Below are 14,423 nucleotides of genomic sequence, written 5' to 3'. Positions count from 1 at the left end.
GCGCGACGCACAGGCGCAGTACCGACCGTCTTTACCTAAAGAGCTCTCGGTGGGCTCTGCAGAGGGACTAGGGGAGAAGGGGTCCGCGAGGGCGCAGGCAGGTTCAGCAGGGGTATTTGACCGGGTTGCGTGATCACTGAGGCCTGGCCGAGGGATTCTCCCATAAGTGGGTCCCCGGGCGTGGGGCGGGGCTGGCGAGTCCCCTGGCCTGTCTGTAATTACCTGGTCACCTGCTAGAGGAATCTAAAGGCCACCTGAGCCCCGAGGTCAGGTCCGAGCTTCCCGGAGGTGGACTCCTAGCAAAGGAGGGGAAAGGACCAAAACCTCGGCTTTATCTTACCGGCAGAGAGGGGATGCGGCCCTGGGGGCCCCGCGTCCTTGAAGGGTGCAGCCGGTGGGGCCACACAGCTGACCATATCGAGCTGGGGCGGTCAGTGTAACCAGGCCACCCAGCTTCTGTCCCTTCCCCGTCTGTGTGGCTGTCACTGTGGGTAGCGCTAGGACCTCAGCGGGGCAGAAGGTCGCGGGATGCAGGGACTCTTGAGGGATCCCCAGCCCCACGGGGTCTCCATTGGGGTGATTCTGCCCCTCAAAGGTGGGCCTGCTGTCTCACCCAGTCCAAAAATGAAATCGTGAACAAGGAGCCAGTGAAGGGGTGCGTTTATTGGATGTAGAAATGAAGGCTCACTGTAGCTGGGCGTGAGGCTCCAGAAACGCGCCACCAGGGGGCGCTCTTTGCCTAGACTCTTACAGATAAGCAAGCCCCGCAATTTGCTCAGCGCCAGTGATGGCTATCACAGGCAGGCCGACGGGTTTAAAGTAACCGGTTAGGACTTAGGTTTTCTCGAAAGAGAACCAGTTTCTCAGCATCATTCAATTTCTGGAAACCCAGTGGATGTCGGGAGATGTTTACTTGGTACCTTCCATCCAGGTTCGGAGTACTCAGCTTTTTTTGCGGGGGCGGGGGTGGGTGGGTTGGTACCGGGGATCGAACTCACAGCCTGGAGCTTGCCAGGCAGGCACTTACACCACAGAGTTGAATCCTCAGCCCAAGTCCTCAGTCTTTATCTTAATTATTTATCCTTTGCCTCAGAGGAGGAGACCTGTGTGTGTGGTTACCTGCAGACCAAGGGCTCCAGTATCTCAGCGCCAGCTTGGGCTTCCTGATACCTTCACTCCTTGCAGGGCCACTTGCCTGCCCTTGGAGGACAGAATGGCTGCTGGGTACCTGCCACCCTGGTCCCGAGCAGCATCCCCCCCCCCCCTGTATCCAGAGGGAGGAATTTCACCAGTGCCTTGATGAGATGGGGCTGCCCGCGAGGTGGGTGGTCAGGGAGCATTCCCAGGAAGGTCGCCTCTGAACCTGGAGGCACGGGGAGGCAGCACCCTCCCCTGTGGGGCTGTGTGTCAGTCAGTCCCAGGAAGGGCTGCCTGGAAAGTACAGCTCTGAAATGTCTTTTTATTTAAATCTTTAAAATGTCTCTTTAAAATCTGTGATAAAATACACATATCTGAAATGTGCTGGCTGGGTGTAGCGGTGTGCACCTGTCATCCCAGTGCTTAGGAGGCTGAGGCAGGAGGGTCACCATGAGTTTGAGGCCAGCTTGAGCTACATAGTGAGTTCGAGGCCTGTCTGAGCTACATAGCAAGACCCATGCCCTCCCCCCCAAAAAGTGACACCTCACCATTTTTAAGTGCACAGTTGTGGGCATTCCCACTGTCCACCTCCAGGGCCTCCCTTCTCCCGCAGCTGACCCTGTTCCCAGGAAACACTGACAGCTGTCCCCTTGGCGCACGATCACCGTGGGATTTCCGTGTAGAGACCGGACGTCGAGCCCTTTTTTCTAGGAAGCAACTTTATTTGTGCCGGCACTGACGGGCAGGTTCATACCAAAGGCTGAGGACCAAACAGGGCACAGTTACACAGTGTCTGTGTCTCCCGCCCTGTGTGGGCGTTCGCTAAGGTCCCCTACAGCCTGGCCTGTGGATTTATGTCACAGGGTTAGGTCAGAGCTACACATGTCCACACTGAGGCTGGCACCCTAGACTGTAAAAAGTTCCCACCCCGACACATGGAGAGGGGCCCTACCACATTCTCCCCGCTGATGATCGCCTCTCATCCTATTTTGGGTCAAAGCACATGGCCTCGGTTCAGAGGTTTCTATTTCCATAGAGTCATGCATGCGGCTGTTTTTCTTCGACCTTGAGGCTGCAGAGAGAGTATACAGCCAGGGGTTGGGGGGCCGGCAAGGCCCGATCCCACAGGCTCCCCAGAGCAGGGGTGTAATAGCTGTCAGGGCTTTCAATGCCCCCAGTGTTGGCCCCCCCACCCCCCCAAAGCTCCCTGGGGTTCAGGTTTTTCCAGCTCTGGGTTGGAACATGCACAGTTTTGCTCCTTGGTGCAGTAAGCTCCGTGGCCTCTCCCTTAGCATCTATTTGTTGGGAGCAGTTGCTTACATTAAATTTTCCGCAAACCCCTCCCTTGGAAGCAAGCACATTACCTAAGGCCAAGCGATTTTGTTTGTTTGCTTGTTTGAGAGAGGGTCTCACTCTGCAGTTCAGGCTGGTCTTGAACTCACTTATGTAGCCCAGGCTGGTCTCAAACTCACAGCGATCCTCCTGCCTCAGCCTCCCGAGTGAGTAGTTTGTTCTGTTGTTTAGCTAACCAGAGCTTCAGCAGTGTTATTATGATTTCCACAACTGCTTGCAGTCTAATTATGTGGGCTAGCATATAAATGGGTGTGGTAGCCCCAGAATCCATCCTCTGCCCAGGTGACAGGACCATAATACCGAATTATTCTTCACCTTTCCATGGCTCACATGATGGGCACCCAGGTTCACCAATGGGGCCCCGAGTAAAGCAGCCAATCCCAGCGAAGCAGCCCGCCTACAGGGGGAGGGCGGGGCCAGCGGGCTACTGCTCCATATTTCCAGGTTCCTGGGGCTGTGGCAAGAAGCAGGTCAGACAACCGACTGCTATCCAGAACATATAAAGAACTCAGAAAATAGTCCTCCCAGATATAAAGACTCAATCCGAGCCGGGCGTGGTGGCTCACGCCTGTAATCCCAGCACTCGGGAGGCTGAGGCGGGAGGATCCTTGCGAGTTCGAGACCAGCCTGGACTACAAAGTGAGCTCAAGGCCAGCCCGGACTGCACAGCGAGACCCCATCTCAAAAAAATAAAAAAAGAGTTAGTCCAAAAATGGGCATCTGAGGTGAGCACACAATTCTCAGGTGAAGAAATATAAACAGCAAATAAATATAGGAAAAAATGTTGAACATTGCTGCTCATTAAAGAGATGCAAATTAAAACACTGAGATTCCACCTCAGTCCAGAAAGAATGGCTGTTAGCAAGAAATCAACCAATAGCAAACGCTGGCGGGGCTGTGGGGAAAAGGAGCCTTTGCCATGCTGCTGGGCGTGCAGGCTGGGGCAGCCACTGTGGGGATCAGAGTGGAGACGCCTCAGGAAACTAGCACTAGAGGTCCCATTCATCCAGCCACTCCCCTTCTGGGTATCTTCCCAAAAGAATTTAAAACATCACACCACAGCAACATATGTGCACCCATGTTTACAGCAGTACAGTTTATAATAAAAAGCCAGATCTGGGAAGCAACCTAGATGCCCATCGACTGAGGGATGGATGAAAAAGATGTGGTCTTTTTATACAGTGGAGTACTACTGAGCCATAAAGAAGGACACACTGGAGACTTTTATAGGTAAATGGATGCAACTTGAGAACACACTCATTAGTGAAATAAATCAGACATGGATGTAGAAACATCGTATTGTCTCACTAGTGTGAGAAGCTGAAAGAAACAACATATGTACATGTATATATATTTTAAACTAATTAAGATAGTTAAACTACTGATTTCTCTGAGTTCACTGAAGAGAAGGGTTCGTGCCGGTATTGTTCGGACAGTTGAATGCAGATGTCCTGCGCTCTGGGTGAATGATTTGGGGATGACAATGTGCAATGTACGTGCCATTGTTGTTCCTATTGACGTGTTTTGAAAAAAATTTTTTTTCTAAAATCCCGCCTGTATCGCCTTCTCATTGCACAGGGCCACACAGTCACTGTTTCTGGGGTCTGGGCACCGTTATCCTGCGCGCCGCTGGGACTGTGCTGCAGGCATCTCTGCTTGGCCAGTGGCTTCCCATCAGGCTCCACTAGGGGCCGCTGCAGAGAGGCTGGAGCGGGAGGAGGGAAACGCGCTGTTCCCGCAATCCCTTGCGTGTGAACAATGGTTTTGTTGCCTTTCTGTATGCCTTACAGTACTGCACGGTCTAACAATCTCCAGCCTCATCCCCCCCCCCCCACTCATCATTGCCCTGTTTTTCTTCTTTCTGGTGGCAGCGACTGTTCAATGAAGAATTGAGAGACCAGCCAGTCTCAGAGTAACCAGTGAAGTGTCACACTGATGAGTGTGAGCGTCACAGAATTGTCTCTGTGAACACACAGTGCAGGCACACAAGCCTGCATGCCTGCATGAGGAGCGTGCTTCAGACCACTCTTAAGGCAGAGAAGCAGACACGTGTGACCCTGGCACATGGGGGCTGAGGCAGGAGGAACATGGTTGCTGGGAATTCAAGGACACTCTGGGTTACACGGTGAGTTCAAGGCCAGCATGAATTACAGAGTGAGACCCTGTCGCAAAAAAAACCAAAACCAGGTGCAGTGACTCACGCCTGTAATCCCAGCACCAAGAAGGCTGAGGCAGGAGGATGGCTGGGAGTTCCAGACCAGTGTGGGTGACAAAGTGAGCTCAAGGCCATCCTGAACTGCATAGAGACACAGTCTCAAGAAGACAAAAACAAAACAAAACAAAACAATACCTCCCCCAAATCAAAACACAAATACACATAACTTTAAGTGCTTACATTAATTTTTCTTTCTTTTTTTTCTTTTTTTGTCTTTTTCCTTTTTATCGGTAGCAGGGATTGAACTCACGACTGCCTGCTTGCAAGGCAGGCGCTTATGCCACTGAGCTAAATCCCCAACCCCTACATTAATTTTTCAATTGATCCATAAAACATTAAAATTACATTTTAATGGCATACCATGCAATATTTAGTACAGGTATGCACTGAATAATCTTTAAGCCAGATTGCACACCCATCTCCTCAAATATTTATAATTTTTCTTTTTTCTAGGTTTTAGAATGACACTGATTAGCCAGACATGATGTCACATGCCTGTAATTTCAGCACTTGGGAGGCTGAGGCAGGAGGATCATGGAAAGTTTGAAGTCGGCCTGGACTACATAATGAGTTCAATGACACCCTGGACGATCTAGCATGACCGTGTCTCAAAAACAAAAACAAAGGCTCCAGCTGCCCCAGGGGGAGAACCACCAGCGTCTCCTGAGATCTGCATCACGTTGGAACTTAGAGGGCTGGGAAACCAAGCAAGCAGCCTGCCTCCCTGTTAAGCAACAGTGAACCTACCGGTGCATGGACTTGGGAGTCAAATATCCCACTTCCCCTGCCCCGCTTCAGCAAATGGGAACCAGAGATCTGAGCATCTCTTGGGAGGTTGACCATATGCAATATAGCAAATAAGGGGGATTTCCTTCTACCATCTTTTTGAAGGCAAATATTTTTTTTGCTTTATTCTGATTAATGGTACTGTTCTATTCAATATTCTGTTTTGATAAATTCTACAATGTTCTGTACTTCATTTTGCTATACATGATTGAAAGAACAACTACTATTGTGAAGATAACGAGATATACTGTGATACCTATGACTGTTATCCCAATAACCTGCTGTGAAGTTCTGTACCAATTTCACTACACTGTCTCAACTGGCTTTGTTCTGTCTTGTTCTGTTGTATTTTACTACCTTCAAAATAATAAATAAAATTTTAAAAAAGCAAAAAACAAAAATAAAAAAGAACGATACTGCTCTTTTTGAAACTTACCATACATTAGTCCGTAACACAAATACATATATCATCACAGTTTATTTTTAATACTTTATAATCTAATGAGGTATTTTTAAATAGTAGCCACTAAAATAGTGGCCTCTAAATCTTATTGTTTAGGAACGGGAATAAGATATACTTATAAATCATCAAAAATAAGCTTTTAAACTCCTGCCTGAAAATGAAACGGCAGGTATTATCAAAGTTTGGTAACCCACATAATCTCCAACGAGGCGATGTTTTCTGAAATCCAGCAGCCATGTTAACGGTATTAGATGATTAGCTTCAATCTTTGTAGTTTTTAGGTTCATCTCAAATTTATATGACCTTCCTTCTTTCCTTCCTTCCTTTTTTTGTTTTGAGACAGGTTCTCACTCTGTAGTCCAGGCTGGCCTCGAACTTGCGGTGACCCTCCTGCCTCAGCCTACTGCGTGCTGGGATTCCACGCGTGCAGTGCCCTGTCCAGTCCAGGTCCTCATTCTTAAAGCGATCCGGTGCACTGGTCACTTCTTTCCCCAGCAGGGCTCCAGACCTCTTCTTGTCCTATCAAGGGCTATAAGAGACGGGCGTGGCTCTAGAGGGGAAACTGACTGCAGTTGCCTCGCACACCAGTGCTCCAGCGGGCGCCAGACCGCGCAGAGGGGCGCTCAGCCCAGATCCAAACATGCGGGAGAGGGCGGGGGCTCGTTCCCACCGCCTCACTCACTCGGAGCACAGTGGGCGGTGCCTGGGGAACCGTGCAATCAGGGGAGAGTAGGGCGGCACCCAGAGACCAATCAGAAGTTCTGAGGTGTTGCTCAGGGCACTAACCAATCAATGGAAAGAAATGGGGCGGGAACCAGGGCGACTGTCAAATAGAAAGAGGTGACGTCTGCTTTGTAGTCCAATGAGAGCTCGGGGGCGGGGCGTCGGACCTCCGCGACCCCTAGTGTCAAGTGCAGGGGCACTCAGCTGCAGAGTCCCCTGAACCTCGCAAGTCCACTCCATGGAACGCGAGCAGGTGCAGCATGGCGAGTGCGGGGCGCACTGGCGGGCCACGCTGGCAGGAGGCTTGGGGTCCCATGTACGGTATCGGCGTGTCCTGGCCAACATCCTCCTCCTCGCCCCTCCCCAGGGGACCCCAGCAGATACCTGTCGGGGACACGGTGCGTTGCTGCTCCAGAGCTCAGGCAGGGGGTGACAGGGGCGGCCCCTCTTGTAAAGATCGGCCCTGGAAGCCGGGTCCCTCCCTTCACTCAGCGCCCCCTGGGGCTCGGGGCCAGGTTTGCTCCTGGGAAGCAAGATGGCTGAGGACGGGATGGTGCCTGGGTTGTCACACGCCAGAGAAGCGGAAAGGGAATTCACTGCAGAAATGGGAGAAACCCAGGCTGGGAGACAGGACAAGGGCCTGAAAAGCAAAATGCACGTCAGACATGGGGTGCAGGACTGTCCTGCTCGAATGACAGCGGCCTCTGATCCCAGCAATCGGGAGGCTGAGGTAGGAGGATGGCTGGGAGTTCAAGGCCAGCGACTCCCTGTCAATACGAGAGTCTCAGCTTTTCAGTAAAAATAACCATTAATAGAATTGTAAGATTAAGTATGTTGGACTGGGAATTTAGCTCCGTGGTGTAAGCGCCTGCCTAGAGAGTGCAAGGTCGTGAGTTTGATCCCTGGTACCAAAAAACAAAAAAATTTTTTAAAAAGCAGATAAAGGGGTGGATTGTGGGGAGATGGTTCCACCTTGCAGTCTATTTAAGTGCTCTTATTTCTTTCTTCCTCCCTATTCTTCAATGGGAAAATTGTTTTAAATGTATCTTGCTTGTATATTATAAAGTCGATTCCAGCAACTTTTAAACTGGTTACTGGTAAGTACTATTCTATTGTAAAATAGGACATCAGTGCAGAACAATGCATAGGACTTATGTATAGCTGCCAGAAATGTCAAAAAATGATTGTCCATGAAGTTGAGGCTGAGATGGGCTCGTGAACAACAATATAGCAACCAAGCAGCCAAACTGATAAAATTTGGAATTTGATTAACTGAGCTCAGGACCGTCCTGGTTCAGGGTCCTAACAAGTGGCCCTGAACTTGAAAGTGACAGAGTTTTTAAAAGAGAGAATCACAAAATACATCCTGTTGGAAACAGTGTAACTTGAATCTTTCATTAATTTTTGGTTGCTTTTGTTGAGCAGGTTAATTTTTCTCCTGTAGGTATAGCTCATTCTGCTTTTCTCATAGGACTGGTACCCTGAATAATTTTCCATTTTTTTCTGAGTCAAATACAGGGCACTAGTTAAATGCAAGGCTCAAGATGGTGTCAGTTATGCCAAGCCACAATATTCCCCGCTGGCTTAGTGCATGAATCAAATCCTTGATTTCTGTCATCCTTTTAAAAGTCATCTTCCTCATCTACATTTTGTATTCCTCATATTGGGAATGCATAACCATTAATTTAATAGATTGGACTTGGCTTTGGATGTAATGCATTAAACAGTTTATCATGCAGGAGCCAACAGTGACGATCAGCAGGAGGAAAATCAGGGGTCCTGCCAGGGCCGAGAGTGGGGTGGTCAGCCACGGGGTAGTGGAGAACAAATTTTCTTACTTTTTTTTTTTTTTTTTTTGTCTTTTTTGTTTTTATCAGTACCAGGGATCGAACTCACGACCACACACTTGCAAGGCAGGCGCTTATGCCGCTGAGCTAAATCCCCAGCCCCAAGAACAAATTTTCAAACCAACTCTGTTGATGATTTCTTTCAATTTTCCCCTCAGCTAGTCCCCTTCTGAGCTGACTAAGACTACCCCTAATAATTCCTGAGTGGTCGGTGTAAAAGCAACAGGATTCACCAAGGGCTAGGCATAGACCTCCTGGTTTAAGAACAGGAGGTCTGGGCCTCGCTGGTTCGAAGGACCAGCTCAGCCAGGGAGGTTAGAGACTTGGAGAAGAACATAAGTTAAGATACAGAGGCCAGGGCTAGGGCCAGTGAACACAGCCAGACGAGCGCAAGGGGTGAGGCCGTTTGTACAGACAAACCAAGTTTATGTTGGTTGAGGGGGTGAGAGACATTTTGTACATACACAGTAATTACAATTAATTCAAAATGGGAGTGTTTCCAGGGAAAATTTACAGTCTGAATACAAAGTCCAGAGCCCTGAATGTTTCCCAAAGTGAGGGGCTTAGATCCTTGCCCCACCAGCATGAATCAGAATCAAGGTTTGAGGTGTTTACAATCTGGGATTGATCGTTGGTCCCAACAGTTCTGTTCACAGCAAGTCCTGCCTGATAGGGGGGCTCAGAATTTAAGCATGACCAACAGTCTCGGGTAATGTTGGGGGTGAGCTATTAAGTAATTTAAACATCAGTTCCACATATTGGAAGACAGGGCTCTAAGGCTGTAATCGTTTGGGGACAGATGGAGAGAGAGGGGAGCTCACGGCGGAGGTAACCACTCCAGTGGCAAGGCAAGCCCACTGAGGGGGCCTGCGGGTTTTGGATGGATTGGAATACTTTCTGGTTTTTTCCGGATGGTAAAGAGTGAACCAGGATCCCACCCAGTGACACAGAGGTGAATGCCCCGAGGTTTTCCCCCGTTCCAGGAAGAATCTTCTGGTTGTTTAGGCCAAAATAAAAGTAGCCCTTGCGGGAGTCACACCCAGCAGACAGATAAGGGTCATTATCTGACCAGGAGGCTACAGTCTCACAACCCCAAGCAGTTTGGAGACAATAGTAATAATGGCTCAGATTCGACCCTAAACTAGTGGAACATCCATCCACATTAGACATGGAAGGGAATGGTTGGGTCTGACGAGAGAAGCCCAGCTGGAATCCAAGCGGCTGAGACAAGGCCAGTGCTTTTAGGGTTTTGTGTTAGCCCTCCCCATGATGGAACGGAGGGTGACGTTAAGGAGACGGGTTCCAGCGGGACGTGGTGGCTCACGCCTGTCATCCCAGCACTCGGGAGGCTGAGGAAGGAGGATCGTTCAAGACCAGCCTGGGCTACAAAATGAGCTCAAGGCCAGCCTGAACTACACAGTGAGACCTTGTCTCAAAAAGACCAAATGAAAAAAAAGGAGGGGGTCCAAGGTTTCAGGTAGAGGCCAGGGTTACTCCATCTGAAGTTCTAGTCATAGCCCGCATGTAAGCTACAGGGCATGGTTTTTTGTGGGTGTGGGGGTATTAAGGAAGATTGTACCTATAAACAGACTTAGCATCCCCATCTTTGAGGCTTAACCTTTAAAGGGTCAAGAGACTTCCCAATAGTCCGCTTAGCTGAGTCTCTGGTCCTGCAGGCTTAAGTGGAGTGTTGGATCCAGTGGCCCTGGGAGACTCAAGGTGACCGCACGGGGTCCTTTCGGCGGGCCCTGGGGATGTGGGCTCTCTCCTTTGATGTAAATTTGGTCACCAGGTGGAGCTGCCAGGGGGTCATCAGGTCTTTCAGGAACGGTCTGGTGGCCCCTGAACAAGCCATGAGCAGAGTGCAGGAAGGGCCCAAGAGCCTGTAAGGACCCAACAAGCTCCCCACTAGTGACAGCAGCCAACGGATGATCTCGGACACGGGGACTCAAAGGGGGCGGACGGCCACCCATGTCCTCAAACGGACTGATGTCCTGGAGGTGGGGGGTGCATCATGCATGCAGGAGGGCAAAAGAATGGTGACTTCCCCAGTTTTTGGCAAGTCTCGTCTGATCAGAGGGTAAGAACATTCGGCCATGACAAGGAAACTGTGGGTGAGGGAGCCTCTGCTCAGATCCATCATACTGGCCTGAGTCCATGGTTAAGTCTTTATTTTTCCATTTGCTCCCTGAATGCTCAATTGGTTTGAGTCAAGGGACAAACTGGCTGTTGTAGGACTGAATAGATTGCCCCTGTGTCGACGAAAAAGCTGAGCTTTTGGCCCCCCACAGTAACAGTTAACTGGGGTTCCTGGGGGCCAAGAGAACGCTGACTGACTGTTCTGAATCAGGACATTTGGAGTGGACGAGGTCCTTTGCTGGAGCCCTGGACAGTGCTTTTTACAGTGGCCCTCTTTCTGACAGTAGGCACACTGGCTTTTGGCCAGTGGGGCCCTTTTAGATTTGGGGGTGTTTCTTGAATTGTGTTTGCTTTGGGATTTTCCTCTTTGTCTAGAGCAAGACGGACCTTTGCCGCCCTTTTGTTAAGTCCCATGGATCTTCTCCGTTGTTGAATACTTTTGGGGATATCTCCACCAACTCTGAGAGTGTCTTACCTTCAAATCCTTCTAGCCTGGGAAGCTTTTTTCTAATATCTGGGGCCGAATGGGAGACAAACGTGCTATTTTTGGGTGCATCTATTCTCACTTGCCTCCGGATCACTAGGTGCATAAATACAGTAGTTGTATCATGTCTATACAATGTGCCTGTAGGAATGCACATGAGCCTCATCAGGACCCCGACTCACCTCTGAAACCTTAGACAAATCGGTTGGCTTCCGACCAGCTGCTTTTAAAGCACCCAAAAGAGTCTGGCTTGGCTGTTGGGAAGCCTCCTGACCTTGTTCACCGTAAGGGTCACAAAGATGACCTGACAGACCTGTGGACACAAAGAGAAATTAAAAGTCCCTCCCGGAGGCCAAGAGACTCGGAAAGCAGCCATTCAAGTTCACAGAATGTCAGATATTTCCTGGATGAACAGGTCCACCATAGTAAGAGGCTCTCCGGTAAAATTCCTGAAAACGGTTAAGAACACACTGCAGGGCGACCGAGAAGCAGGAGCAGACTGACCCATTTGTCACAAAAAACACTAAACCAGTGACAAACAAGATTAACAAAACAAAACAGAAATTAACAGCAAGTCAACAAGTTAAGTCCCAGGCATCGTCTTGTCTGGGAACTGGTCTTGGAGGCTTTAATGTCACGTCCAATGTCTCCACAGAACCCACAGGGTACCCCAACAAAAAACAGAACAATCTTGGGTAAGGATCTAGACTGCTCTCTCCGAATTAGTGTCCAGGGATTTTGGGTTCTCTTTGAAACAAAGAGATTCCTCGGGGATGAGGAACAGCTCTCTGTAGTTCCCCTGAGGAAAAATCACCTCAAAGAGAGGCTTGGATCCCATAACCCTGCAGGAGTCCCCAGATGAGATGGGTTCATGAACGACAATGTAGAAATCCAAGCAGCCAAATGGATAAAATTTGGAATTTAATTAACTGAGCTCAAGACCACTCGTATGGAGCTGGGGATTTAGCTCAGGGGCATAAGCGCCTGCCTCGCAAGCAGGCAGTCGTGAGTTCGATCCCTGGTACCGATAAAAATGAAAAAGACCAAAAAAAAAAAAAAAAGGACCACTCGTATACAGACCCCCCCAGTTCAGGGTCCAAAAAGTGGCCCTAACTTGGAAAGTGACAGTTTTTTTTTTTTGTCTTTTACACTTTTATTGGTACCAGGGATCGAACTCACGACTGCCTGCTTGCAAGGCAGGCACTTTTGCTGCTGAGCTAACTCCCCAGCCCTGGAAAGTGACAGAGTTTTTAAAAGAGAAAATCACAAAAGACATCCCGCTGCTTTTGCTGAGCAGGTTAATTTTTCTCCTGTAGGTACAGCTCATTCTGCTTTTCAAATGGGACTGAGTAATTTTCCATTTTTCTGAGTCAAATACAGGGCACTAGTTAAACACGGGTGTCAAGATGGTGTCCATTATGCCAAGCCACAACAGAGGCCAGATTTGATGTAGAATCAACTGCATACTACTGTGGACACCACACACTAATGAACCCCAGTGGGGACCCTATACCCCTAGTTGTGATCATTATACTGCAGTTTATATAAATATAAATGTTGAGCCAGGTGTGGTGGCTCACGCCTGTCATCCCAGCATTTGGGAGGCTGAGGCAGGAGGATTGTTGAGAGTTCGAGACCAGCCTGGGCTCCAAAGTGAGCTCACAGCCAGCCTGGGCCGCATAGCAAGACCCTGTCTCAAAAAAAAAAAAAAAAAGATAAATGTAAATGTTATATAAATATATAATATATGGAGAGGAATTATGTGATTGAGGTAGTGTATGTTGTAGGATCCACGAGGTCAGAGGGACCAACGAGGAAAGACAGGAGGATGTTTTAGGTATGCACCTGCCTTGGCAGGACTCCTGCCCAAGGTGGCTGTGCGCTGGACAAGGCTGGGCTCCAGCCTTTATGTATTTGCTGGTGGCGAGTTGGTCTTCCACACAGAATTTTTGGACGGACAGGAGGAAACCAGAGGCCGTTTGTCAAGCTGTGGTAGTTTTGTATCGCGTGGCACTGCCTGGACATATCAAGATGCTATGGGGACGGGAGGTTATAAAATTTTAATGCTTTTCTCTGTATTAGAACAAAAAGTTACAGCCACGGGGGAGGGGAAGTTTTGGAAACAATCATCAGCTCAGGGAAGGCCTGGGGGCTGTAGGCTGAAGCAGGAAGGTCTCTGGTTCTCAGCAGTACTCAGCAAAGTGTCGCTTGTCTCCCCCCGACATGGGGGGAAGCAGAACTGTGTCCCATGTTTAAAGACAGTACAGGTGTTCACTACTCAGCCTGTGCAGGGGAACCAAACCCAGAACATTCTGACCGGATCAAGTGTTTGTTGCTGCAATCCCTGGTCTTCATGATTTGTCTTTTCCCTCTGGGCAGCTGAGGCAGGACGCACCTTAGAAAGATCCTGTCTCAAAATGAAATAATAAAAAGTGCTGAGCACTGGCTTAGTGCTTGGGTTCCCTCTCCCAGACTGCAGCAAAGTATCAATAGCAACAGAATCTGAAAGGCCCTCGAATAGTGCACCCCTGGACATCATTGGTGTGAGTTACACACCTCCCTGTCACTGGGTCAAAATACCCAGCACCTACGGTTTAAAGGAAGAGAGGTTTGTTTTGGTTCAGAGTTTTAGTCTGCAGTCAGCGGGCTCCAGGCCACGGCCCAAGGTCCCGCCTCTGAACCACGAGGCTTGGGAGGCACCCAGGTCTAAACCGCAACACGGGAGCGTGGCTGGATCAGGCCCACCTTGCTTGGTGGTGGTTTCACCCACTGTGTGTTGAGTGGCTGTGTGTACTGTTAGGAGGTGACCCTAACCCGGAAGTGTTTGTGTCCCTTCCTGGCCACCATGACGTGAGCATCTTTGCTGCTCCAGCCCTTGCACCATGCCATTCCGCCTCAGAGCCTGCAGACCGTAAACTGTGACATGAGGCAAAATGTATTTCTCCTTCCTTAATTTGTGCACATTGGGTATCGTGCCCCGGGGATGAGAAGGTAACTCAGCGGGGCGTGGTGGTGCATGTCTGTAATCCCAGCACTTGGAGGCTGAGGCAGGAGGATCACCATAAAGTCAAGGCCAGACCTGGTCGCCATGGCTGTGGAGCTGGAACCCAAAGCTTTCCTCATGACAATGAAAATCTATTAAACTGAGCTTTCTCTTTCTGCAAGGAAAACTCCTCGGTGAGATCATTGCAGATGAAACTCTCACAGGCCCGCTGAGCCTGGCTTTTGTAGCTCAGTGAGTTTACTGTGCTGATGGAACTGTCCACCCCTGGAGCC

General features: G+C 49.4%; 1 long non-coding RNA gene across 1 annotated transcript; it reads left to right on the top strand.

Annotated features, from left to right (window-relative positions):
- On the top strand, window positions 1–5,896 carry LOC106025991 (uncharacterized). Its single transcript, XR_001199605.3, has 3 exons — window positions 1–931; window positions 4,362–4,615; window positions 5,159–5,896. It is a non-coding gene; the product is annotated as an uncharacterized LOC106025991 (long non-coding RNA).
- Window positions 5,897–14,423: the final 8,527 nt, after the last annotated feature.

This window comes from Cavia porcellus, unplaced genomic scaffold, assembly GCF_034190915.1.
Source record: "Cavia porcellus strain 051 isolate PalLab524CR breed Dunkin Hartley unplaced genomic scaffold, mCavPor4.1 scaffold_17, whole genome shotgun sequence".
Taxonomy (NCBI): Eukaryota; Metazoa; Chordata; class Mammalia; order Rodentia; family Caviidae; genus Cavia; species Cavia porcellus.
This window is presented reverse-complemented; position numbering and strand designations above follow the sequence as displayed.